The following is a 27,543-nucleotide window of genomic DNA, read 5'->3' as shown; positions in this document are numbered from 1 at the left end:
AGTGGGGGTTGGAAATCCATTAAATTTGTGATTGCATTGAGCTGCTTATCAAGGGTGTGTGAAGAATGCCAGGAAAAGATACTTTTCTGAAAATCAATAAGTTGAAAGTGCTGTTTTAGGGTTGCTGTAGTTGTTGGTTGTGTTTCAGAGTTATTCCTATTGACCTGAATTCAAAAACAAGGTATTGATTTATAAAGTACCTTCAGTAAATAAATGTGCATTCTTTCGGCTAACCCTAATAACCTGTAGCATCCAGAACGAGATTTCAACTCAGCTCAGTGGAGTTGAGCTCACAGTGTCACAATTAATCCTTTCTAAGAGTCACGAGGCTACTCTTAACGTGGGATGCAGGAGAACAGCAGAAATGGCAGATGAGAAAGTGATGAAAAGAGGAGAGAGGTGGGGATATCTTGGCATCTTTTTTCAGAAAGGTGTATTTTCAAATATTATTTTGATTTCCAGAACAGTTAGGAAACAAAGATAATGAAACAATAGCCCTCTGATCGTGGGTGAATGATCACTCACCTAATTCTTAGGGATCTACTCAGCTTTCCCCTGGAGAATGAATGATAAAGAAAAGCAGAAAGATACCTCTTTGGTTCACTGTTTGAGGCTGAGGCTGAGACTCAAAGTTCACATTAGGGCAGTCTTGAGGCTCGATTCTCGTCTGTCTTATACTGCCGTTTTTACCAGACACAAATGTTGATTGTTGGTGACCATGTTGCATTAAAAAACCCACGTTTCTTACTTTTTTGTTATGTAAGTTTCAGGTGCACAACATTATCGTTTGACATCTGTATGCATGACAAAGTGAGTACACAAAGCTAGTTACCATCCGTCACCATACAGTTGCCCTCCTTCACCCATTTTGCTCAGCGCCCCATTCCCCTTCCCCTCGGATAACCACCCATCTGATCTCTGTATCTTCAAGTTTGTTTTGTTTAACTTTCTTTTTTCATTCTTTTGTTTAAGATTCCATATTCAAAAGAAATCATATGGCATTTGTCTTTCTCCATTTGACTTATTTCACTTAACATGATATCTTCGAGGTCTGCCCATATTGTTGCAAAATGCAAGACTTCATTTTTTTTTCCAGGGCTGAGTAGTATTCCACTGTGTGTGTGTGTGTGTGTGTGTGTGTGTGTGTGTATCTCATCTTCTTTATCCATTTAGCCACTAATGAACACAGAGGCTGTTATTTCCCTATTTTGGCTATTATAAAAAATGCAGTGAACACAAAGGTGTATGTATGTTTTCAAATTAGTGTTTCTGTGTTCTTCGGGTCAACGATTCAGTTTTCTTTAAAATCTTTTTCTACCAACTACAATTTGCTTGCCTCTTTAAGAGGCATGTAAATACGATGAAAGCAAGCTTAAACAAGGTGCCGGAAAGTGGGTGTTGGGCTTCTTTCTGGACTCTTTTGGAAGTTCAGTGACACTTAAGGACAGTATAGGAATGAGCAGAAATCAAACAGAAGAAGTAAAACTACAAAACAGGTAGCACTTGTATCTGTGATAAAGGCGTCATGTTGGATGCAAGGAGGCTGCCACATGAATAAACCACTTGGTGACCCCTACAAAGTGTCCACAGAGTAGGATCTGGCAAAAATCTACACATTTAAATTTATATTACAAAGAATCTATCTTTTTAAATACTCAAGTTTTCTATTATTTTCTCAATTATTATTTGATTATCTAAATATATTTATTCCTTCCAAGCATGTTTTTCAGGCTAGCACGATTCTCACATAGTGGTCCAGGGCAGCATTTTGTGAACAATGCCCATTTAGGAATTGGGGTGGTGGGAAGGGGGCAGTTAAGTGGGTGGTGGGCTTTGGGCCCCACATCTGGCTTCAATCAAAGAAGTTCTATTTGATCTGTTTTTATATATTGAAGCTATGAGTGAGATTTTATTAGAAAAAGAATTCTGCTGCTAAAACAACGACAGTGAAAGGTTGAAAGTCGTTGGTCTGGGGAAACTATGTTTAGACTGAAAGGGAACCTGAACATTAATAATTCTATAGGAATTCAACAGGTGACTTTTTATAAAAAACTTTCCAGTCATCCATGTTCATTATAGAAAAAGGACAGAGAAAACAAAGGAACAACAACAAAAAAACACCTGTAAGCCCATTATCCTGAGATCACAGCTGTAAACATTTGGTGACTGTTCTATAAGCCTGTTTCCCTCTCTCTCCATCTCTCTCTAGATGGATCTATCTATCCACCTCATTTTTAAAAAAATGAAAATTAGATCAGATGCTATATCCTGTTTTACCATGTCCTTTTTTTTTCTTTCTGTGTTTTATATCATGAACATCTCTCCTTGCCAACAAATGCTTTTATATCAAACTTTGTAAAGGTTCCCTAGATGTTAGCATACGGACTTTATCCACTTCTATTATGCACCTAGTCTGGCTATAGCCTTTGGTCTGATGTTGTAAACAACTCTGCTATGAACATTCTGAGAGCTATAGAGAGAGGACCTCCCGTCTGCTGTGCCACAGCACATGGGTAGAGTGCGAATGTGCTCCAGAGTGGGCGATGTGGAGCCACGCAGCCCACCTGCTACTCTGACCCCACCCGTATGCCTGGGGCTATGAGCTGCCCTACAGGGTTTAACCTCAATATACAGCACAATTGGGCTTTTCTTTGTGACCCACAACTCTAAAATTCTTAGAAAGGATCAATAGAGAGTCAGGGTTGCAAATATGTCCTCTCCAGTCAAATTAGCTGGCCTTGAACCTCAGTGCCGCCATTGACCAACTAGTGGGTATTGGGGAAGTGCCTTTCTGTATCCCCCCAATTCCCTCATTTCTTAAGTGGAGATAATGATAACATTGAGCTCATAGTTACTGTGTTATTAAAATAAATTAATACATGTAGACACTTAGAACAATGTCAAACAGATAGAAAGCAATCCAAATGTCAATTATTATGCTTGTATATACATCTGCACACTTTTTGACTACTTCAAAGCTGGAATGGTTTCTGATCAGAAAGACAGAATGTTAGGTTTGGGGTCTGGGAGCTCTAGTTCTCTGTAAGGCCTAGGACATAGCTTCCCATACAGTATGATGCGATAGTAATGTTTTTGCCCTCAAGATGGTAGGGCAATGCCTGGTCAGAGGCCTCATGCTGATAGCACCTAGGCTTTGATTATTCCAGGTTGATGAACAAAAGGGGGTAATTTTTGTTCTGTGCAAAGACTCGAGAATGGTTGGGAAATGTGGTCATAAGCTTCATGTTTATTTCAGAATTCACTGGAAGCCACCCTATCTCTTCCCTGCAGATTCTGCTTTCTCCCTCTTTTCTCTCAACTCTAAGCACCAATTGTCTGGCAAACAATCATGCTTAATCAGACTCTCAGCCTGACCTTGTGTGCATGGAGAAAGAGATCAGTTTTCAATAGAAGTTTTCTGATGTAACTTCAATAGCATATTGCAATATAATATGATAATTACCACTTTTTAGAGAAAGAAAAACAAGTTAATAATCCTTTACCTACATATCATGTGACTCTTTTGTTTTCTAATACTTGGCTAGTCCCTGCAGTATGGGACGTTCAAGGGGTAAATATGGGATACTAAGAATTGTACCCTGCTAAAACCTGAAGGTATATTTAAAATCCTGCTGACATTTTTGTGAGCAACCATTTTTCTGTCTTTAATTTTAGTCACTTTTTCTCCTGGTCTTTAGGTTTCGAAGTTTATAGTCCTCTTCTCTGTGGGCCCAGGTCCCATTTCTGCTCTTGTTGAGCGCAGATACATGTATCAAATTCTGGCTGAAAATCAGCTGTCTTCTCAGTTTTCAGAAGATGGCTCTCCTTTTCCTTCCATAAGCTCCTTTAGCCTTTGTTCTTTGGTCCAATCTGTAAGCCATCTGCATCCTTTATTATTAAGAACATATTTACTGAGATTTCACAACTGTTTAATAGATATGTATCTTATTACATGTTTGATACACCTCATTAAACATACGATTCAATTGGTATTTATTTAACATTCAGTAAACACTGAGACCCCTCAGCCTCAGTGGGGGAGGGGGGGGGAGGACCCCCAGCTCGGCATCAATGCCTTCCTTTGTCCTGTAGGAGCTGCTCCTGCCACAGTCTGGTTCTTCATCTTTAACCCTTCAACACTCCAGCTCAAATGGACTTGGGCAAAGAATCAAAGTCGGGATTGAAGCCGAGACTGCAGCTTACAGCTCAAGCTGCCAAGGGGGCTACCAGTCTGGAAGCCGTCCATGTCCCCCGCCCCATGCCACCTCAGCAGCAGAGCTGAATGTGAGCTATGGCATATCCTGTCTTTCCAGATCTACAAGTGTGACTGGGATTTTTTTAAAAAAGTGACTTATGGTGTGGCTATCAATACTACTCAACAGTTTTCAGAAAACTTGCGGCTGCTGTCTCAAACCAGACTAGACGAAGATGCTTCAGGAGTCCTAGGAAATCAGCTAGAAGTATACCGGATGCTTTCTGAGTCTGCTGGGGGCTTCATCCTTCACTTGCCCAATGTCCAAGACCCCTGATTCCCAGCACAGATCTCTCCTCACATATCCCGGTTTCCTGAGTTCACTTCTTACACACTCAATATTCCTTAGTTGTTTCAGGGAAAAACAAAACAAAACAAAACCACACCACAATACACCTGAGTACCTGAGTACCGCATGGGGGCGGCCAAAGATAGAAAACATGACCCAACACAAGACTCTTTCTTGAAATGGAACTTTTCTGGCATGATTTTCTCATCCCTGCCAGTTCCACTTTCTCCTAATGCAGGACTTTAGACAAACATGACTCCATTTAAACATTTGAGGCTTTATTTTTTTCAAGGTTTCCAGGGCTCACGTCGGAAGAAATCCAAAGAAGTTACAGCAACTCATCTGTGAGAAAAGTTTTCCTTTAAGAGGACCACATGTCTTAGCCAAACAACTGATTACAAACTGTGGGACTGAAATGCTTTCTGGGAGTAGAGCAGGAGGCAATTTAGTTCTTAGGTCTTTGCCATAAATAACGGATTAAAAAGCTTAGCTGATGCTATAAATTAAAAATGTGAAACTAATTATACCAGCCTCATAAAAGCAAAACAATCAATTCATAACCCAAGTATGTGATGTGACAGCATCTACTGGGTACAATAGCTCCAGAGAAGCAGAGGGGACCCAGTAATCCTGCAAGAATCTGTCCTCCAGTCCAGAACCACAGGCCCGATTCCATGTTGCAAAGCAAAACAGTAGTAGGTCTCTTGTTCTCTCTACTCATTTTTCATGACAACAGTTTCATCCTTCTCTTCCCTGTCTCCACCCCTTCCATGCAGACCCATTACTCAAAAGAAAGGCTCACCCATACCAACAAGCACAGCTGCAGTTTTGCCAATTCAAACCAGATGGGTCTGGAAGGCAGCTGCTGCCAAGACCATAATTCAACCAGGAATTCCTAAATGTTTCAACCAACCATTTAATAATGTTCTAGCTAGAGTTTTCTCCCTGTTCTGATTAGATGGGTGAGGCCAACTTGGTTGGACTGTGCAGCTTCAGAAAAGTCCTCTGCGTCGCTCAATGGATTGTTTCCTTCTGTTTTACACAAAGCGTATTCCACATTAACTGCCTATGGTTTCTTCACTCCAACTTGTTCTCTTCCTGGTGTGGTGGAGTGAATCACTGTTCACCATTCTTCATGCCCTCTTTGTATTTGGATTATACATCTACACTCTTTGCCTTGTGACTGAGGTTCCTCCCACTAGAAGTGGAGTGTATTGCCTCATTGAATTAATGTGTGACTTTGACCAGCGAAATGTGAGTGTGTGTGTGCATGTGTGCCCATGGGTGCTAGCTCTCGAGGCCCAAGAGGCACTGCATTTTCCTGTTCCCACTGTTATGCTCTGTTGATATGCTACAGGAACAAAATGCCTTACATAGTGACTGGTCGCAGAATGACAAAACACTTGAAGCTGACTTGAATGTGTCTTACAGCCTGGAGCTAAGCCCAGCTGATTCCAGACAAGCAGAGCAGAGCCAAAGCTGAACTATAGACATATAAGGGGTAAACAAACGTTTACTGTTTTCAGACACTATGCTTTGGGGAAGGTTTGTTACACAGCACTACCATGGCAATAGCTGACTGATACACTTGCAAGCTGGTTATCTTAAACTGCCATGTTATTATGTTAGTCTCTTTCTTCATGGCCTCCCTGCCACATATAGGGCAAGTCCACACTCTTTACCATGGCACTCAGAGTCCATCCCAAGCCAGCCTGGATGTCAGTCTTTCTGTAAAACCTTCTCAAACTGAATTGGTTTCCTTCCTTTGGGTTTCCAGAGTGGTCTCACGATCTGCTACCACTGTAGCCTCCATACTTGATATCACTAGTGTTACATCTGTCTCCGAAAGACTGTGAACTTCAGAGTCAAGAGTCAGCCCATTCATCTCTGTAATCTAAGCACTAGCCGATGGTAAACAAATTGAATTTTTACTTTTACTTAGTAATCAGCCTGCCTGATTTTGATAGGAAACATTAACAGACCACTTGCTTACAACAGACTCAAATGTCATCTGAACATTTTCTAAAAAGTAACTTCGATTCCCCAGTTTCCCAGGTCAGGAGTCTAGGTTTACACAATGATTGGAGTTTCAGTAGGAGGTAGACAGTGGTGCAAATATCACTGAAGGTCATAAAGATATGTTCTGAAAGCAAGGCCATGGCCCACTTAAGTTCTCCCCTGGGATTTCAGCCTGATCCTTGCTCTAATGTTGACCCATGGCCATTGCCCAAACAGAGGGAGCTGAAAGCAGGCTGGAGTTTGATTTTCCCAGTTGATTTGGTCGCAGTTTTGACGGTAATAATGTTGCTGTTCTCCCCGGGCTGACACTGCAGATGAGTCAGATGGAGCAGGGCTGTAGCCCTGGAATAGATCGATGTTATCGATCCTCAAGGATCCATGTCATTTCCAGGGGATTTGCTAAAGAAGCTACTTATGTTCCTTTTTCATTTTCGCCAACTCATTACCAGCTGCTGCTGCCTTCGTACATCTCAGCAACACCTGGAAGAGTGGAACATGACCGTCCAACTGGGGGTTCAGACACCTTCCTTCAAAATTAAACACGAGACAACATGCAACCCACCAAAACCTGAGCCGCATGAGGAAGTCAGGTCACACTGGCCCACAGGGGTTTGATATTTTTTGTTTTGTTTTAAAAAGGGCAGCCTGGCCCTACACTAAGCAATTGATCCCCCGGCTTAACTTTTAAATTAAGACCATTGTAAATTTGGGAACTTGAGAGGACATAGAGAGGACACCCATAATACTTTGCAAATGTCAAGTGCCTCTCAATGTTGGTTACTTTTCAAAGGTAGCTAGGTTACAATGTACCGTGGTAATGAAAAAACCCCGTCAGGCCCACTCTACAGGGTTTTAGTCAATATACATAATATTATTGGGCTTTGCAAGGATTAAAGGTTGTTTCTCTCACAGGCTCACAATAGGGCTATTTTTCCTACTGAAGGCGCAAAAGAAGCCTCCCTGTTTACAGAGGAGCCCAGGACATTTTGGGGCCCCAAGGCCGTCCTGACATCTCTTTGTATACTTCCCCCTGCTGGTGGCTTTGTAGTTAACCTTAAAAAAAAAAAAATCCAATTTCTTTTAACCTATACATCCCAGGACTTTTTCAGAAAGAGATTGATTGGTGATTTATACTGTTCATGAGTCATTTCTAGAGTACAGAAGTGACGGTTTCCTCCAGTTTTATTCTGGGAGTGAAAGCTTTTATGTCACTACATCCTCTCCACCAATTCTCATGTCTTTTCAATTTCCCCAGACTTAGCATAGCTTTGGAATCACTCATCCTGCAAAAAGGGGTACCCAGAATGGCACAAGGCGTGGCCCTACTGAGATTTATATATATTAGAAGGCCAGAGATAGCTCACTAGAAAAGCCTATAATGCATCATAACCATGCCTAAATAAGAAAAAGGAAACTGCTCAGTATTCTTTGGCCCACAAGGTTAAAAGGAATTCCAGTCTTAAAACCTCACAACAGAGAGGCAATGATTAACCTGTCTAAAGAAACTTTTTGGATGAGGATTATGGAAAATAATGCTGGGCTACATCCAGGAAATTTCTCTACAGTACCCAGAACTTTCTTAGAGTTAGTTTGACTTGTTTTTTAAATTGTGCTAAGAAGACATAAAATGTATCATTTTAACCATTTTATAGTACAAAGTTCAGTGGCTTCAAGTTATTTACAATGTTGTGCAACCATCACTACCAAGCCCAGCACGTCTCCACATCACAAATGGAAACTGCACCGATTTGCAGCCACTCCCCGTCCCCTCTTCACCCCAGCTGGTCTGGTAACAAAAAATATGCTTCCCATCTATCTGTGCACTTGCCTCTTCTGGATATTTCATATGAATGGAGCCACACAGTATGTGGCCTTTTGTGCCTGGCTTCTACTTTACGTCTTTAAGACTCATTTGTATTGTAGCGTGTATCAGCAGTTCATCCCCTTTTATGGTTGAGTAATAGTCCACTGTACAGATACACCATGTTCTATTTATGCATTCATCTGTTGATGGACATTTGGCTTCTTAGATCTGATTTTTGCTTCTCTTCATGGTAACAGAAATTCGTAGAAGCAACATACAGATCTATTGTTGTTGCAGTTGCTTTCAACAAGTCACACTCTTAATGTATTTTACTCTCAGTCATCTGTCAACATGTCCTGGCACTAGAGGCACTAAGTCAAGACTGCCTGATGGGTTCATGCTCATGAAAGAATTATGCAAAATAACTAGCGCACATGGTCTTTGGATGTGTCAGACAATGCAACAGGAGGAGACCGGGTGAGATCTGATGCTTGGAGCAGAACAGGGACCCAAATAAGCCCAGTTGACAGCCAAGGTCCTGCTGGACTGTGAGCCTATTTGTTTGAGGGATATTGCAATTTCCTATCACTGTTTGGACAAATGGTTGGTGGTAAGAGATCCTGAACACAAAGGAATGAATGGTCTGTAAGGCTGACAGTAGAGAAGCTGTGATGTTTGCTTCTGGACTGGCCCTCTCCAGAGTTCAGCGGGGTGAGAGCTTGAAGGCTGCCTTCTCTGGTCAGCAGGGCCCCAGAAAGCTGAGTAAGAGTTCCTCTGCAAAATATATTTGGGGAAAAGCCAGGTGAACTGTAAACCATGAAAAAAGGAATGGGCTTCATTGACAAATAAGTCTGAGAAATGTGGTCAGAGGTGAGGTTAAAGGAAGTCAAATAGATCTTGGTGTACAGGTCTTGGCAGAGCCCTTTAACACACCCATGTGCATTCTGAAGCCCCAAAAGGACAGACACAGTATGCAGTATTCTCTAAAATTCGTGGACTATGGAATCCCTCAATGCTGCTGTGTTCAGTATACAAAGATACCTACTCAAGGGAGCTGCTGTATGCTGAAAAGCATGTGTGCTGTGCTCTGCCTGCCAAGGGTTTGTGGGACTGTGTTCATCCAGAGGACTTGCATTCTTGTGTTTGTTTGTCTTCCGAGAATGATCTCCATTTTCTAACTTTCCTGTAGGTGCTCTATAGGTAGAAGAGTCCCCGAACCCTATTTGATGGCACACTGGGGATGTATGTGTGTGAGGGGGATTTATGTAGGGAGCAAGCAGTTCTAGGGAACTGTTGGGCATATAGCATTTGGGGAAAGCTGTAGCCCTGGGAAGGGTCAGTCACCAAGAACAAAGTAATTCCTGTAGACTGAAGGTTTGTGTGTGTCCCCCACCCCTACTTACCACCAGGTCCATATGTTAAAACCTAATCCCCAATGTGGCAATGTTAGAAGATGGGGCCTTTGGGAGGTGACAGATCATAAAAGTATAGTCCTCATGAATGGGATTAGAGTCCTCATGAAATAGATCTTGAAGACCTCACTTCCCCCTTCTGTCATGTGAGAACACAGTGAGAACAGGGTCAGCTATGAATGGGAAAGTGGGCCTAACTGGCCCCTGAACCTGCTAGCACCTTGTTCTGAGACTTTCCAGCCTCCAGATCTGAGACAAATAAATTCCTGTTGTTTATAAGCCACTCTGTCTATGGTATTTGTGTTATATTAATAGCAGCCTGAGCAGAACCCAAGGGCTGACCCCTAGAACCAATGCACCTTGGAATTCATTCAGGACAAGGAATCTTGGACAAGGAATCATTTCAGAACAGTGTTGTTGTAACTGAGCCACTATATCTTGGGTCCTGAACTTGACTTAATTCTGATCTCCCTGGAAGATAGAGCTTGAGGCTGTGCTTTCTCCTTTGGTCAGGATGAAGGTCTTAGGGAGTCCAGGATGAGGACCTGGGAGACCCAGAGGCAGGGAAGAAGCTGACAGAAAGCCCAAGGAGGAGGTATATCCTCTAAAAGCCCTAGAACTCAGAGGGGGAGCCATCAGTGGGATGCATGGGCCAGAAAGTCTTCAGGGAGAAGTTGAGCTGGGCATTGAACCAGACATAGCTATTAACTCTCACCTCTATGCTTCCTCCCTCAGAGGTCATTGACATTCAAAATGAAAAGAATATTGGAGCACTAAGGGATTATGAGATTCCTTTTGAATCAACTCAGGAAGATTAAATTATTTTTTATATTGCCTAGTTTCATGTATTTATATTTGAATTCTCTGAAAACTGGTACTCCATGTGGGATAGTTCTAAGAAGATTTGACTAATCACAACATCCCAACCCATGGTCATGATCATAATGGAAAACAGGGTTTACTAGATAAACATGCTTCTAGGATTACAAAATTGGTGGCATTAAAGCCAAATGGTTCAAAAATAAAAGTAATTCTGTACATCAGATTGCTGCCTGTTTCTTGCCTTGTAAGAAATAAATATATATATATATATACATATATATATATACCGTGTGTTATTTTTTTCTTCTGCTGCTTATAAAAGATATGTGACCATTGTGGAACATTTGGAAAATATAAAAAACACAAAGAAGAAAATATAAAAAAAACTGCAATACCTCTGTTCACAGTTACAATTTTAGTGTATAAAAATAGATGGTTTATATATGACTATATGTTTTATTTTTGAAATTGAATTTTTAAATAGATTTTGAAACAAAATCGGGATCTCCTATCTATACTATTTTTAAACTTTAAAAAGTCACTTATTAATACATTGTATATACTTTTCATGTCTTTATCACTTCACATGGCTTCACAGGACACCATTACATGGACAAACTATGTCTTATTTTAATACAACCCCCTTGTTGGGTATTTAGGTTGTTTTACATTCTCTTATGCACAACTCAGTGATGAACCCTTTTTTTTTTTTCACATCTCTGTTTCCCAGAAGCTTCTCACATCGTTTTCTTCTATTTCTATAACACTTCTATTTCTATAAGCCCTGCAGTCATCACCACTGGTCATAATTATTTTCCAAAGATGAACAAGATACTTACCAGGTGTGAATAATCTCTCCTCATGTGAGTGTCATATACTAAGACCAATAATACAGAATGGCATGCTGAGAATACTCGGGTTTAAAGTGTGACTTTCCATTATAACGTAAGAAAATGCAAAATAGAAAGTGGATTTAGCAGCACAATATGTATATAAAATACTCAGAAAACTTTCTTGTTCAAGTCAATCGCATACTGAGCTTCTACTGATAGATTGCTTCTCGGCGGTTCTATCAGATTTCTTGACGTGGAACTTTCCCAGGACAGAGTCAAGAACAGCAGGCTGACCTCACCTTAGCGAGACAAGCCAAGTCAAATAAGCAGGATTCCTAAAGTGCTGTTTCTAAGTACCCTGAGCCGTATCTCTAGGTGTGGCCTGTGCAGAAACAAGAGCTTGTGTACAGAACCGTGGCCAACAGAGTCTTATTTACAGGAAAAACTGGACTCCATGCTGGCAGACTGACGAAAGGCTACACCAACCACCTAGAATTGTTTGCCTTTTACGAGGTCTCTCAGGTGTCTTGCTTGACATAAGCCTGTGTGTGGAAGCTGAAATGTTTCAACCAAATGGACAAAAGCAGCAAGGCACAGAAAACTGTCAAAAGATCAGGAAGGTGAGTTGCTTCACATGAGCATGGCTACCTACTACTTTCAGAATCTTCTACTTGAAAAGTGAATAGTAGAGTGGCTGAATTGTAGAATTCTCAAACAATAGATAGCTCTTAAAGGTAGAGACATCTCTTAAAGGTAGCGATATCTCTTAAAAGCTTAATCTGGCTTTCCTAAACTTCAGTCATTTGACTACTATCTTCATGATTCTGTCCTATTCCTATACCACCTCCATTGCAGCAGTATTTTTCTCTCTCAATGGACTTACAATTTTACTGAAAGAAATTTAGACTCATACTAAGAGATAATATACAGACTGGTTCCAAATAGGAAAAGGAGTACGTCAAGGCTGTATATTGTCACCCTGCCTATTTAACTTATATGCAGAGTACATCATGAGAAACGCTGGGCTGGAAGAAGCACAAGCTGGAATCAAGATTGCAGGGAGAAATATCAATAACGTCAGATACGCAGATGACACCACCCTTATGGCAGGAAGCGAAGAGGAACTAAAAAGCCTCTTGATGAAAGTAAAAGAGGAGAGTGAAAAAGTTGGCTTAAAGCTCAACATTCAGAAAACGAAGATCATGGCATCTGGTCCCATCACTTCATGGCAAATAGATGGGGAAACAGTGGAAACAGTGGCAGACTTTATTTTTTTGGGCTCTAAAATCACTGCAGATGGTAATTGCAGCCATGAAATTAAAAGACGCTTACACCTTGGAAGGAAAGTTATGACCAACCTAGATAGCATATTGAAAAGCAGAGACATTACTTTGCCAACAAGGGTCCATCTAGTCAAGGCTATGGTTTTTCCAGTGGTCATATATGGATGTGAGAGTTGGACTGTGAAGAAAGCTGAGTGCCGAAGAATTGATGCTTTTGAACTGTGGTGTTGGAGAAGACTCTTGAGAGTCCCTTGGACTGCAAGGAGATCCAACCAGTCCATTCTAAAGGAGATCAGTCCTGGGTGTTCTTTGGAAGGACTGATGCTAAGGCTGAACCTCCAATACTTTGGCCACCTCATGCGAAGAGTTGACTCATTGGAAACGATTGATGCTGAGAGGGATTGGGGGCAGGAGGAGAAGGGGATGACAGAGGATGAGATGGCTGGATGGCATCACCGACTTGATGGACATGAGTTTGAGTAAACCCCAGGAGTTGGTTATGGACAGGGAGGCCTGGCATGCTGCAATTCATGGGGTCGCAAAGAGTCGGACACGACTGAGCAACTGAACTGAACTGAAGAGATAATACGCATGAATCATGAGATTACATGCTTGTTATATTTTATAAGGACATAAATGTTAACTAGTATACCTCCAAACATGATCTTTTACATCACTGTGGCTATGTATCCTACACTTGAGGACATACAGGTTTAAGGAAACCTCTTTTAGGACAAATGTAGGAAGTGCAATTGTCTCTAACAGAGAGCAAATATTTGAGACTTGTTTTTCTGAAACCCTCATAGGTTATAAGTGAAGCCAGGTTTAGGAAGATTTAAATAAATTTCTAGAGGTCAGAGCCACAACAAGCTGTTCAATAAGAAGTATTAAAGATACTAACTTGACACTCTGATGTCAGACCCATTAACGCTGTGTCCTACATCATACAATCCTAGAACAAACAAAGTTAATATCAGCCCATGAGAATCTTTGTTCTGACCCAACAACAAATTCTTTGTCTCTGGGCTCACCTTTCCATTTATAGACCTCTTTAAGCAACGTTCACTTCACCAACTAGCTAAACGGACAGTCACTCTCCATGCCCTTCAGATGCCCTGCTGACTGATGCCATGCCCTCATGTGGCTCCAGGTAATAACCCACACCCTAGAGTACATGAGCAGTCCTGGCCCCACCCACTGAGTCATATTCTTCCTAAGAGTTTTTGTCCCCAAACGTCTTTATGGAAATTGTTTTTGTTCATGAAATTTGTAACTGAATAAAGTATAAAACAGAGATATATGCATGCAAAGAGAGTTGCTTCTATGACAGCTAAGTTAACTCTGTGAAAACATTCAGGTGAGTTGCTAAAAATTGCCCTATGGATAGGACAAGTATTAACTTAAGGATTCTGCACTCTGAGGGCCTCTTGGGTATCTAAATTCTCCCTTCAAAGAGTGGAAGCAGTATTCAAGCACTATGGTGGTGGCTCATGCAAAAGATGTATGTCGCTTTTAAGTTTAAAATGCTTAAAATACAAGTCAATACGCACACACACACACATTTATGTTTTCTTGCTTTAGCAAAATTTAAAATTAACTGACCAACTTCTGTTCCACCAGAGCCTTCTTAAGGACATACTTGACAGCTATCTTCAGTGCTGGGCCAGAAATACTGTAAGTTGTATGTGTCTCGGCCTTGGGTCTGTCTCGTGAGATGTGAACTCTCCAAGGACAGGGCCTCTATCTTAGCCATCTTTGCTGATTATATGGAGCTAAGGCCTTGCAGCTACTGATCAATATTCTTAGAACTGAATTACAGTGTCTTTGTTCTCATTAATTTGAATTCCTTCAAGTTGACTGTACTTCCCACCTTGATCCTGAGTCATTTTTCCTTATGGCCAAATAACTCAGTGTGTCTGGGATGAAAAAAGGCCTGTCATTGAGCTGTCCAATCTTCCAGGATTGGCTAGTAGGGGGAGAGCAGAGGAGGAGACTTCTGGCAGACTGAGCAAGACTGAGGTATGGCTTGGCCAATTAAGTTCTACATACTAAAATATTCCACGAATGCTATAGGATGGTGAAGTAATTCATCACATATATTTAAAGTTGAATTTACTGATATTTTATGGTATTGGATATTATTTCTATTAACATTTTATGCTGAAATTACAGAATGATTCGTGAGTACTGAATTTTTGATTGCTTTTACACTTGCTGGGACACTATTAAACTTGATTTACGTTAATAGCACTGTGAGAAGATATTAACAATGAAATTTCCAAAAGCACTTAGCATCTCATAATTGGAGTTAAATGACAAAAAAAATGAGGGGATAATAAAGTAAAGAGAGAAAAGGAGAGAGAAAGTTTTGACAATATTCTTTTTAACCTGTGGTTCTTAATAAGATTTTTGCAGGATTGTTTTAGGTTAGGAAAGAATCAAATCTCCAACCAAGAGAGATGATGCTGATTTATTAGAGAAGTTTTATATTATAGAACAAAGACCTGGTTCCAGGTAGATAGTACAGAATTTGCTACTTCTGGGAGACAAAATTTTCTTGGAATTGGGAACTTCCCAGAATTGGGAGGGAATTACAATTAACTACTTTTTCTTCTGTCTATGGTAACTAGAAGACAATCTAAAATTTTTAAATGAAAGACTTAATTTAGTATAGCTGCTGAAATGAGGAGAGGTAGACATTTGAAACAAGACATTTAAAGCCAAAACAATAATAATAATTATTACTATAACAAATTTCACTGAGCCCTCGTTATATGTAAGTTATATGCTAAGCAATTTAAATATGTAATATCATTTAATCTTGATAGCATTCCTATGCATTAGGCACCATTACCTCCACTTTACAGCTAAGGAAAGTGAGACTGAGAGAACTTAAATGACTTTAACAAGTGGTGGTGCCAGGATATGAACCCAGGAAGGCTGGCTCCTGAGCAGGTCCTTAACCACTGCACTCTTGAGCATGACTAAGTTATAAGCAGCTGGTTAATGTCAAAGCCACATTCATTGACTCTGGGTGCTTTTGCCATCATGGGCTTCTTCCTCCCTGAAAAATTATTCAAACTTCCACTTTCTACCCTGAATATTCATTGGAAGGACTGATGCTGAATCTGAAGTTCCAATACTTTGGCCACCTGATGCGAAGAGCTAACTCACTAGAAAAGACCCTTATGCTGGGCAAGATTGAGGGCAGGAGAAGAAGGGGGCGACAGAGGATGAGATGGTTGGATGGCATCATCAACTCAATGGACATGAGTTTGAGCAAACCCCAGGAGACAGTGAAGGACAGGGAAGGACTGGCGTGCTGCAGTCCATGGGGTTGCAAAGAGTTGGGCATGACTTAGCGACTGAACAATAGCAACTACTTTCTAATTGCATTGGCATAAAATCTAGTATATTAATATTATATGTTAAATTTTTTGACCAAAAGTTGACCTTTTTGATGATTTTAAAAGAAATTAAAAGACTTCCATGGCCTCCTCCTAGGTGCTGCATCTACTGGGTCATGCAGAGAAGGCAGCCTTGGTTAGCCTGACAGAAAAGCCATGACAAGAGCATGAACTCACTAGATATCATTTCTGATTACAATCAAGTCCAGAAGCTATAGCGATGAAACAAATGGAAAGGATCTGAGAAGAGGAATGAGGAAGTTTTCACATCTGTGATCTCTTGGAAGACACATGGCTTGGGTCTCTGCCTGTTCTTTGAGGATGGCAATTTCAGAACTGATGAGGTCTCTACAGGCTTTATCTTCATCAGTATACTATGGTTTAGTTTTTTAAAAATTAAGAGAAAAACAAATTTGGATCTTTAATGGATAATACTACCTATATAAGAACAGTATAAGAGAGATGGCCAGTGTGGTCAGAGACATGATCAGCTGTTCAATTAGAATTCTGAACTGGGCTCCTACTTGGGAAGTGATTCCCTAGAAACACAGAGAAAAAGCAGCCAACCACTGCAGCCCTCCCAGCAACAAAGTGTAGTTTCTGTCCCAAACGCAAATGAAATTTATCCACTGACAATTTCCTCCAACCCAATAAGGCTTCCCTGGACCCGTTTTCTTCAGAGCTAATGTAGGGGTCATTCTGAGAAGGTGTTGACTCTCAAGTATTGGTCCAATGTTGAATACACTCTGAACAAAACTAACCTATTTTTAGTTTCTAAAATGCTACTCAACTCCCAGTCTGTATACAAGAAAAATTCAAACACGCACTACCATATTACCATGTAAGGGTTTAGTATCTGTTTTTCTTTCTGATAAAAGTAATCTCAAGTTACTATCAGTTGAACTGGATCACTTGCATGAGGTTGGTCAGTGGTCGATTTAACAACCTGCATGAGATTTACCTGCAGACTTTATGTGAAATTCCCCTCTTTTAAAGCCATGGTTTAAAGGGAGTAGAAATGAATACTTATAGTAAGAAAAATGTACCACAAATCCAGGATAAAATATCTTCCCTGTAGTTTTTAACACATTTAAAGCCATACGATTTTACGGACTTACTTCCATAGCTGACAATACTCTTAAACTAGAGAACAGATAACCAAGTACACAGTGGGTATAGACTTCATTTGGAAATTGAATGTTATTTACCTTAAAAATGATTGAGAATGTGAATCTGGGATTCTGTTAAGATCATAGCTAACAAAAGGCACAAAGTAAAAAGGTAACTGATAAGCAAATGATATATGATTGAATGGCTAGATACATGAATAGATTAATGAATAGATAGAAAAACAGATAGATGGGTAATACAGACAAATGAATTAATAGAGACACAAATGGATAGACAAGTAGATGACAGATAATAGAAAGATATTCATAGATCAATACATGGTTAGAAAATGGATAGCTAGATGCACATGGATGAATAGATGACTGGGAAGCAGAATAAATAGTTGATATATAAATGAATATAGAGAGATGAATGGAGAGATAGATGCTAGAGATTGATGAATGTAAGGATAAATTTGGAATGAAATTGTAGATAGATGCAGGGGTACAATGATATCACAACTGTACCCAACTGGAATGGAATACCAATGAAGATAATGTCATTTCTCTCCATGGAGCTATTTTAAATAGTTTAACTCTTTTGGGGGAAGTATACACTGGAGGCAGGAAATTAGTCAGTCTCTAAGAGCTCTGAAGTTTCATGATACATGTGTCAATCAATGATAGGAAGAAAATGCATGGGTGGGCCATAATTAAGCCACTTTTGAATCCTCCATAATACTCCCTTGGCCTTTTTGATACACACTAGAACAGTGTGAGACCCACAGGAAGGAGGATGTGCAACGCAGCCTTCATGCATCATGTAGTGATACACAAAAGTCATCCTTTTTGCCTCTTCTTTAATTCTGATAATCACATACACTTTCACGGGTAGACCTACTCGGGAAGGCTTGGCGCTGTAATTAATCCATGTCACGGGAAGACGTACTATCGACAGAATTTAAGAGTGGGCTTGAGCCGCTGTGATGAGCAGGGGCACTTCGGCCTGTGTGATATAAATTCCTCTGCTAATTGGATTGCTGGAGCTAATCAGAAGCCAGAAAAGGAATTAAAAAAAAAAAAAAAAAATCCGTGTTCCTCCTGAGGCTGCTGCTGGCTGATAAAGCGAATGGCTCCTTCCAGGACAGGGGTGCTGGAATTGAGTCCTCATGCAGAGGTCTCACTCTAGATAGCTATCTCAAAGGAGGCGCCACCCTTCTGTCGCCAGGGCAGGAGAAGACAGAACAGCGATAGAAAAGAGTAGGATGATCCGAGAGAGGTTTTACTACGAATCACAGAAACAGAGTGAGTGGGCGAGAGGTGAAAGGACCGGAAACCAAAGGGAAGGGGGGCCATCCAACGGCCTGAGAGAGCTAGAAGCTTTTCTGAAATAAGCTGCTGCTTCCTGGGACCCGAGAGCACACCTGCCATCCACTTGGGGGCATAACTTCAGGAGGCCTCATCTCTGTCTGCAGCCAGGACTCTGAGCATGCAGGAAGAAAGCCACCCAAAGCTTGCTATTTAGCTTAAGACTCTCTTGTACCCACTTTCCTGAAGGTGAAAAAGCCAAAGGGAGGATGCAAATTCCATTCAATACTAGGGCAAATGCAGCTCTGGAGATGTGGTTGAGCTGCTCAAGCTGTAGGGAGGAGGGGAAAACAGACCAAGTTCTGAAACATCCCGTCTGCTGGAAAAGCTCCATCTGTTCCCATTCTTTCTAAGCTTTGGATGAGGGCAGAGAAAGCAAATTTGCGTTCAATGTCCACCAAAGATAAATCGCTCATTCCAGTCGTTAAAGAGTGACATGTGTATACTATAGGCCACTGGTTAGACCTTGGTGGTCTTTATTTCTTCTTCGCTTTTCTAAGGCACTACCACTCCTCCACAGAGGAAAACATATTCCTAATATTTGGTTCCATCAAGTTGAATCCCCTGCAGTTATCTTTAAATTCCTCTTTTCGGCTCTCCTGTGTTCTTTCGTCTCTGTGATTACCACTTCTTTGCCGGTATTTCTTCTGGAGCCCTCCACATATGCTAAATCCTTAGCCATGATGAGTAGGCAGCAAGCCCCTCTTGCACACAACAAAGACTTCTATTTTTTTTTTTTTATCTTTTGGGCGACACGATAAAAAATAACCCTGTATTTATGCAAATTGCAAAGTAGCGTGTGATAATGAAAACAAAACAGTGCTGGCCCGCAGCCAAGGCATGGCACTGACAGGGGCTCCCGACCATTTGGCTCTTGATTCTTCAGGGAAAGCAGCTGTAGAGAAAGGGGCATACACAACACCGGCGTCACCCGCGCACTCACACGCGCGCACCCTCGTTCGCACGCATTCCGGTACCGTCACCTCGGAGCCAGCCAGCCTTGGGATCCAAATCCAGTTCGGCTGCCTTCCGCCACCGGCACTCCAGTCGTCGTCCCCCACGAGCCTCCCTGCCCCCAGCTCCCGATTCCCTTTCAGGAATTTACAAACATTTTCCACAGATCAATATCTGTATTGATTATTCATTGTGAGGGAGTCGTGTGTCTTCGGTGATCCCGCTTGCAGAGGTAGCAGCCAAAGCCTGCTGCAGGGGAGAAAGAAACAACAGAAGGCGAGAGGGACCCAGCTCTTGCTGGGTCTGCGGCTGTCGGCAACACAGAAAGGAAGAAAGAGGAAGAAGCTGGCAAATGAAGGAACGGATGAGGGTGGAGGAGAAAGAGGGAGCAACAGCAAGAAAAACCAAGCCATGGCTGCACATCTGGTCCCAGGGCTTGGCTGGGAGGAAACCCCCATCTTGGGTCTGCTGTTCCGTTCACGGTGCCCTGGGCTCCCTCTGCTTGGGGAGCCAGAAGTGACTCACAGTTTTGGTATCTCCTACGTAAGAGCTTTGGGGGGATTCCTTGGCTTGCTGACAGGAGAAGAAGAAAGCAGCAGCAGTGAGGTAAAACACGATTACTTCCAACTGCCTGGCGGAGGACACGCAGTCGCTTGGCTTGCCTGGAACAGCTTGCAGCTCTGTGATGGCACGCGGAGGGAGAATAATTAAAAAGGCCAGCATCACTTACTAAGTGAGTAAATACAAAGCCGTTCCAAACGTGCTCTCCAGCTAATGAGAAGCTGTAATTTCTTAGACTTCAAGGCAAAACAAGACAGTGATGGGGCTCAGTGGAGTGCGTGTTTGCGTGGAGATGGGGGTGGGGGGTGGTGTTGGTGGTGGAGATAAATCGACTAATTGTTGGCCATGTTTAAAAAAGGGATTACTGGAAAAGACAGTGAAATGATGACAGGAAAACATCTTGGACCAGAGCCAAAAAAAAAAAAAAAATCGAGGCAAATCAAGTCCGCAGCTTGGAGAAAACAACCATCGCTCCTGTCGGAAGCTCCCACAGGAACTGCCTGGTGTTCCTCAGCCGAAAGTGGAATATTGTGTGGGCACCAGGGGTCAGGACCAGAGTCCACCAGAGTAGCCAGAGGAAGGAACCATGGCATGCCAGATGACACGGTTATGTCACACTTTGAGAAAACAAAACAAAACATTAAAAACCAACCTTTCCTTGCCTTTTAACTGGAGCTCCTGCTTGCTCAAAATAGCTTCTGTCTATTCAAAGCAACCCCAAAATGTGCCTTCTGATAACAGGAGCTGCTGATTCTGTTTGTCTCCAGGAAACTGCTGCAATGCTACAGAAAAATGCTAGGAAAAGGAGGCTGAGGAAATTCAGTTTTCTGGTGTCTTGGCGCTAGGCAAACTGTGCCAGGTGACTTATCCTTGCCATTTGGACCGCCATGTGGGAGCGAGTTTGGGATTCCTCTTCCCTTGTCACCCAGCTGTGGCTTGGTGAGTCCAAAACCAACCAGGATGAAATACTCGTTTAACACCGAGTTCCAAACACACCATGACAAAGTGGGTACCCCAAGGAATAAAATGACCTGGTTCTTTCTTCTTTCTGGGTGTTCAGTTAACTAAGCTATCTGGTGCCCCTACAGATGAGTAGAGTTTTTTTTTTTTTTCCCCGGTAAGGATTTCTGGGACTGGAAGGTCAACAGAAAGATGTGTTCCTTTTCACTGGGGATTTACTCTTCATATTGCTTCCTTATTTCAGATACCTCAGTACATTGCAAGTTTCCTGAGCAGGAGACATACATCCTGCAGAAGTGTGCCTTGGGGACTCAAAGGAGGAGAAATTAAGCCAGTTGTGGATGACTCGGATATCTTACACTGCATGTCTTCAGCATTCATAGAGACCTATGTCTGTAGGGTCTGTGTGTGTGTGTGTGTGTGTTTGCATGTGACATCATCATGTGGAGTGTGTGTTCACATGTGTATGGCTCTGTTGTCTGTGTGTCTTTAGAGAGGAAGGAAGAGAGTGAAGTCAGAGCAGACGGAATGTTGGGGCATTTATGTAATTCATGCAGAGACTGTTCAACGCTGCAAGGCAGACAGCCACCCATTCCTGGACTCTGCTGCTCTGGAGGGCCTGTCCGGACCTGATCTGAATGTTAAATGCAGGAGATGAAATTAGCATACTAACCAAGGATGTCAACCCCTCCCTGCAATCAGTAAATGGCCGTCTCCTCTCTTTCAAGCCGGCACCGCTACGCGCGCCAGCCACTTAACCATGTCCTCTGTCAGGTCCCTTTTTGTGTTTGTTTTTTTGTTTTTGTTTTTTGATGAAAGACTGGAAATTCATTAATGAGGAGGGAAGGAAGGGCTTCAAGGGGCTGTAATGAAAACAAATGATCCTCTTTAAATCTCATGTCGGCCAAAGCCGAGGTTGGGGGGGGTGGGTGTTGCTTTCTGTTCTGGGGCTGGAGAATAGGAAATTCCACAGACAACAGACCACTTGACAAGAGCCCAAGAATGCACTGCTTGGGAATTTCTTCTATGTTGCAAAGACCGGCCATGGCCAGTAAGTCTGTGTTAATAAAACTGAGAATGAGCTTTATCTTCTGAACTGTAAAGTGTGGTCTACCAGATGTCTTTGCATGCCGTCACAGGTCATCAAAGTTTTTTGACCTTGTTGAGACTAGGAAGAGCCTTCTGGAATCTTTTGGCTGCTTGCCTCAGCTTTTGAAGTAATACAAATTTTTCTTTGGGGCTATGCTTTTGGCCTTTCCCAAAGGAAGTTGTTGCTTTTATTTTAATCTCTGTCATACAACTAAGTACACAGAGGAAAAGATTTAACTTCCACTGCTGTAGGGCCCTGTATTAGGGCAGACAGAATGCTAAGAGCTAACAATCAGGTTCTCCAGCCCAGGTATTGGGACTTCCTTTTTCTTTATTTTAGGCACTATTGTTAGAAACAAACTTCCCCCCTTCCGTTGTGTTATACTTGGTTTGACTTTAACCCAGGGGTCACACACTTTGAAATCTCCAGGGATCTGTGGGTACCAGCCTAAGGAGGCATGGGGTCACAAAGAGTCAGACACAACTGAGTTACACACACACACACACCCACACACACAGGGCTTGGGATGACATGGAGACAGAGCCATTTGTTTTTATTTAGGGGAATAAAGGCCCTGCCTTGTGTTGCCTGATCTTCCAATGTTCCAAGAGGCAGTAGAAATTGGTATGTTTAAATATAAAAAAATATCAAATTTTAAATGTTGGCTGTTATTAGTGTTATTTTCTAAACAGTCTACAGATCAAATAAAGCACATCTGTCTGTGGGGACAGCCTGGGCCTACGGTGTGCTGGTTTGCAATCTTCATTTTAGTCTAAAATAGCTATCACAGGTGCTTTTTGTTAACTTTGTAGTTTTTTAAATGCCAAGTCTTTCTGAGAAATGTTTTAATTAAAAAATATAGATATTAGCAACTGCATGGCAAATATCATGGGAGTGTGTTTTGTTGGACTGAGAGAGTAGTGCTAATTTAAAACAATCAAGCGGGGAAGGAAATGGATATTTGGAGGGCCTGTTGGTCTGCTAGTCACTGGCACCTTAGCAGGCAGGGTCTAATGTCTTCATTATCTAAGGTAGTGATCACACAACAGAGATTTTTCACAAAGGTTATAAGTGGGAGGATTAAATATTTAGAAAGAAATATGTTTGAATATTTTCATGTGTATCCCTTCCAATATTTAAGGTAGTGATTAGTCCTATTTTAACATTAAAAGAAATTAAAAACATTTCTCTTCTTATTTATCCACAGAACTCTTCATTGCAAATAAAAAAAAAGATAGGAAAAAAAAAAGATAGACATCCCCAGAAAAGAGAGATCCTGCCTTTAGTTTGGAAGAAAGCGTTTCCACAGCATCTGAAATAACTTCAACCGGAAAAGGCACCTCAGCAAACGATGAAGGGCAGCAAGAGGGCCCATCTTCTCACACAATTGCACAGGGCTTTCCAATTTCCAGGGTGCTCTTCACACATATTATCCTGTTTAATTCTCACCACAACCAGGCAAGATAGTTAGTATTTAGCTTATTTTATAGATGAGGATCCTAGGCTCAGAGAGGTGATGAAATTGCCTAGGGTTGAAAGCTAGCAAGAGGCATTCACGGGTCCTCTGAGTCTTAATCTGATTCCATTTTATTGTTTGTCATAGGTTCTCATAAAAAATCCTCTTCAGAAGCCCTGACCTGATGCATCCTGCATTGCTGATCCTCTATCGTCCCCCCATCTCACTTCTTCACTATGAGATTTACATCGTATAGTCTGTGTAATCTGTAGTCATGTGCAATTTGAAAATGTTCCCTGTGTCCTGCCAGCAATTAAGAGCCACTGCTAAGTTCCAACTGGCAGTGGCAGGAACCCTCCTAAACTTTCCACTCCCTGCTATTTGCTCCTCTCTCCTTCTTTCTTGAAAATCTAGTTTAGCCAAAGGTTGGTCTACACATGCTGTGTCTTTACTTTATCCCCTTTTGCATCTCTACACAGAACACTGTTTTCATTTCTACTTCCCCATTTAACTGCTCAGGTCATTGCTTGCTGTTGTTGTGTAGTTGCTAAGTCATGTCCATCTCTTTGTGACCCCATGGGCTATAGCCCACCAGGCTCCTCTGTCCATGGGATTTCCCAGGCAAGAATACTGGAGTGGGTTGCCATTTCCTTCTCCAGGGGATCTTCCTGGATCAGCGATTGAACCCACGTCTTCTGCCCTGCAGTCAGATTCTTTACCACAGAGCCACTAGGGAAGCTCAGGTCATTAATGCCCAATTAAACTGTGCTTTTCTTCCTGGCATGGTTGGATTCCACAGACCATTCAGACCATTCAGAAGAGCAGCACTCTTCTCCTCTGTCATTTCTGACTCTATTCTATGTTAGATTTCTTCCTTCATTTATGGCTGCATTACCTCAGACTTGACTTTCTTTTTAATCCCTTAAATATTAGTGCTCCCAAAGAGTGCTTCTGTGGCTGTCTTCTGTACACACTTAGCTTTGTGCAAATGTAAACCCAATAGTTATCTATGAACTGATCATCAAATTATCAGTTCCAGCCCAGACCAGTCTCCTGAAGTCAGCCCCAGATATTGAGCTGTCTATTGACCTCTCCTTGGACTGGTCCTTGGTACCTCCAACTGAGTACACCCTGAATTGCACTCATTGTCATTTCTGAATCTATTCTACCTCTGCATCCCTTTCCCCTGTTTCCTCCCATTGCCAACTGCCATTTAGGTGGTTCTCTCAGTTCTACTTTCCTAATTGCTATCTAAACCTGCTCCTTCACTACCTTCCTACTGCTCCTCTCTAGGCTTATTTCCTCAGTGGCTTTTCTAACACACAGTGCATTCTCTGTTCTACTTCTAAGTGACCTAGAGAAGGTGCAGATGGGATTATTTTGCTTGCCTCTGTGAAACCCAACAGTGGATTCCACTTTCCTAGCTTAGCCTTCAAGCGTCCTCATGCTCTGGGTCTTGCATCTCCCAGCCTTCTCTCTTGAACCTCTTCCATCTCCTGCTCTGGGCTCTATGGCATGGGTTTCCCACCTCCAGGATCTAATTAATGTCTGATGATCTGAGGTGGCACTGATGTAATAATAATAGAAGTAAAGTACACAACAACTGTAATGTGTTTGAATCATTCCGAAAACATCTCCTCCCTCTCTGGTCTGTGGAAAAACTGTCTTCCACGAAACCAGCCCCTGGTGTCAAAAACATTGGGGACCACTATTAGGTCAGTCAACAGTCTTAGCTCTTTCACACCTCTAGGGTGTTACAGAATGTTCCTGCCTCCTAGAATGTTCAACTCTACTTCTTACACTTTTTCTTCTTCACTTCTAAGATTCTATTCCAGGAAGAGGCATTACCAACCCCCTCCCCCCACCGCAAGTCTCCCATTTTGGGTCTGTGCTGCCACAAGTCCCCCACCTGCCTCCATCTCTCATGGCATTTACCCCAGTTTTACAATGGTCAGTTTCTCTTATTTGACTGTGAGACGCTTAAAGGCAGAAACTCTGTCCTTTATTCCTGTGTTCCCAACACAGGTTCTGCCATACACTGCGTACTTAATAAATTAATATTACTATTTTTGTGCTCAGTATCATAAATAATATTTTTTTTTAGCTGTAAGATTATAGGTCCCCAAAATAATCAAACTGAGGGAAATACAGCAACCATTTCCCATAGTGAAAAAAGGATTTCCTATGGTGCAATTCTCACTTACATCAGCTTTTTGACTTTTGTCAGGTGAGAAATGAACACTGGGGTGGTCTTTAGGTGTTTGCGGATGTGGTAGAAACTTTGGAGTTAATTAGAAGCTCTGGCCAAAGCTGAACTTCCTTTGCGGAGTTCCTGGGAGGAAACACTAAATTAACAGTTCAAGGTTACTATTAGAAAAATAGCCCGTTTCCCTTAGGCTACACCTCCAAGAGCTTGTTCTCTTCCCTGCCATTTCTGAGATGTTTCCACGTTCTTCTAGAGCTGGCTGCATCTGTCCTCTTAACCCTGGTCTTTCCATCCAAGGTAATCCCAAGTAGCCCCGAGGTCAGAGACTGCTAAATGCTCCTTTTGCATATCTTCCTGCAGCAGCAGGTTCTGGAGCACTCACTTAATACTAAATTGAATAGTGAGAAAAAAAAATTCCACACCATAAAAGAAGGAATGAGGATGGTTTTGTAAGTCCCGATCTCCCATGAGGCAGAAAATAGCATAAAATCACTAGTACCACAGCCTCCTGGTAGTCCCAAGAAAGATCTTAAGACATCATTAGGAATTTCTAAATTTGAAAAGACAGTTGGTTCTTATTATTCTTGGTGTTTATGTTCTATAAAGTCACCAGAGACTTTGAATTAGCAAAAACTGAACCATGGCTCCTAATCATGGGTTAGGTTCCTTTGAGCCTCTGATCATAGAATTTTTGTCAACTGATCAATATATAACTTTGTTTTATGTGTGTTATTGTTTAAAGATACATTATTTAATATATATTGTTAAATTATTAGCATTGAACTCATGGCCAGTAGCACTGGAACTCACACCTGATTGAAGCTTATCTAGTACATACGGTTTCTCTGTACATCACAGCCTTTTTGAGTTTAAGAATACAAGACAGCATGTCAGCATTCTGCTTGGGAACCACTTAACAGTGAACCAAAAGCACAATAAGTGAAAAACAGGATATTAGATAGTGAAGAGAAAGCCAGGTTATAGTATGAGAGTTGAAACAAGACAGAATGTTGCCTCATTCCACCTTAGCTGGGATGTGCATTTAGATGACTCAAAACTGTTTGCTTCCACCAATGACTATGAAAACACTGCAAGTATTGATTTACGATTTACAAAAAATTTAAGTGACTAGGTGATTTTGCAAATACAGGGTCTGCAAATAAAGAGGATTGACTGTACTAGTAGAATATATTTATGAAACAGTAGAGCTTTTGCTTCCGAACAGATTAGGATTTCCAAACAGATTAGGATGACCTTGTTCACAGCACAAGTCTGACTTTGGAGTCCGTCCTTTACTTTGTACAAAACTTCTTTCTGGCAAAAGATCACTTTCGCTTTCTTGGAACCCTTCACATAAGTAAATGCTACTTGCTACAAGGTGTCTGCTTGTTGGGGTTGGGGTGGTGAATTTTTCTCAGAGGAATAAAACTGGTTTGCTGTGACAAGATGCGAAGGCTGGGAGATCGTTTAGACTCTGTTGCCAGCTAGGAGAAGTCTCCCACTGCCTCCCCAAAGTTTATGATTCAAAAGTGGCCTCAGCAAAATTCCAATGGACTCATGTTAGGCATCTTTGCCTTTATGAAGAGGACTTTACATGATTGTCTTATAAAACTATTCTTTCAAACTAAATCTTGGCCTCTTTGGGTCATATCTTCACTTAACGTTTCATACTGCAAGTAGCTGCTTTGAAATTAGTTTTTGCTGATTTCTTATTGATC

The 27,543-nt window shown here is 41.6% G+C and overlaps 2 long non-coding RNA genes across 4 annotated transcripts in view; one reads left to right on the top strand and one right to left on the bottom strand.

The window, feature by feature from the left end:
• The window catches only part of LOC147353501 (uncharacterized), a 577,435-nt gene that overhangs the window by 120,133 nt on the left and 429,759 nt on the right, over nt 1-27,543 (bottom strand). The window lies entirely within an intron of this gene.
• LOC147353503 (uncharacterized) lies at nt 11,775-22,175 on the top strand. Of its 3 annotated transcripts, none has more exons than XR_015145134.1 (4): nt 11,775-12,051; nt 14,335-14,388; nt 16,219-20,285; nt 21,318-22,175. It is a non-coding gene; the product is annotated as an uncharacterized LOC147353503 (long non-coding RNA). The 3 variants fall into 3 exon arrangements; XR_015145133.1 differs by having other exon boundaries at nt 16,219-21,052; XR_015145132.1 differs by having other exon boundaries at nt 16,219-22,175.

Source organism: Bos grunniens, chromosome 18 (assembly GCF_055505025.1).
Source record: "Bos grunniens cultivar Pamir isolate PY7600 chromosome 18, Bosgru_T2T1.0, whole genome shotgun sequence".
NCBI classification, from domain to species: Eukaryota; Metazoa; Chordata; class Mammalia; order Artiodactyla; family Bovidae; genus Bos; species Bos grunniens.
The sequence above is the reverse complement of the archived record's forward strand: the minus strand, read 5'-3'. Positions and strand labels throughout refer to the sequence as shown.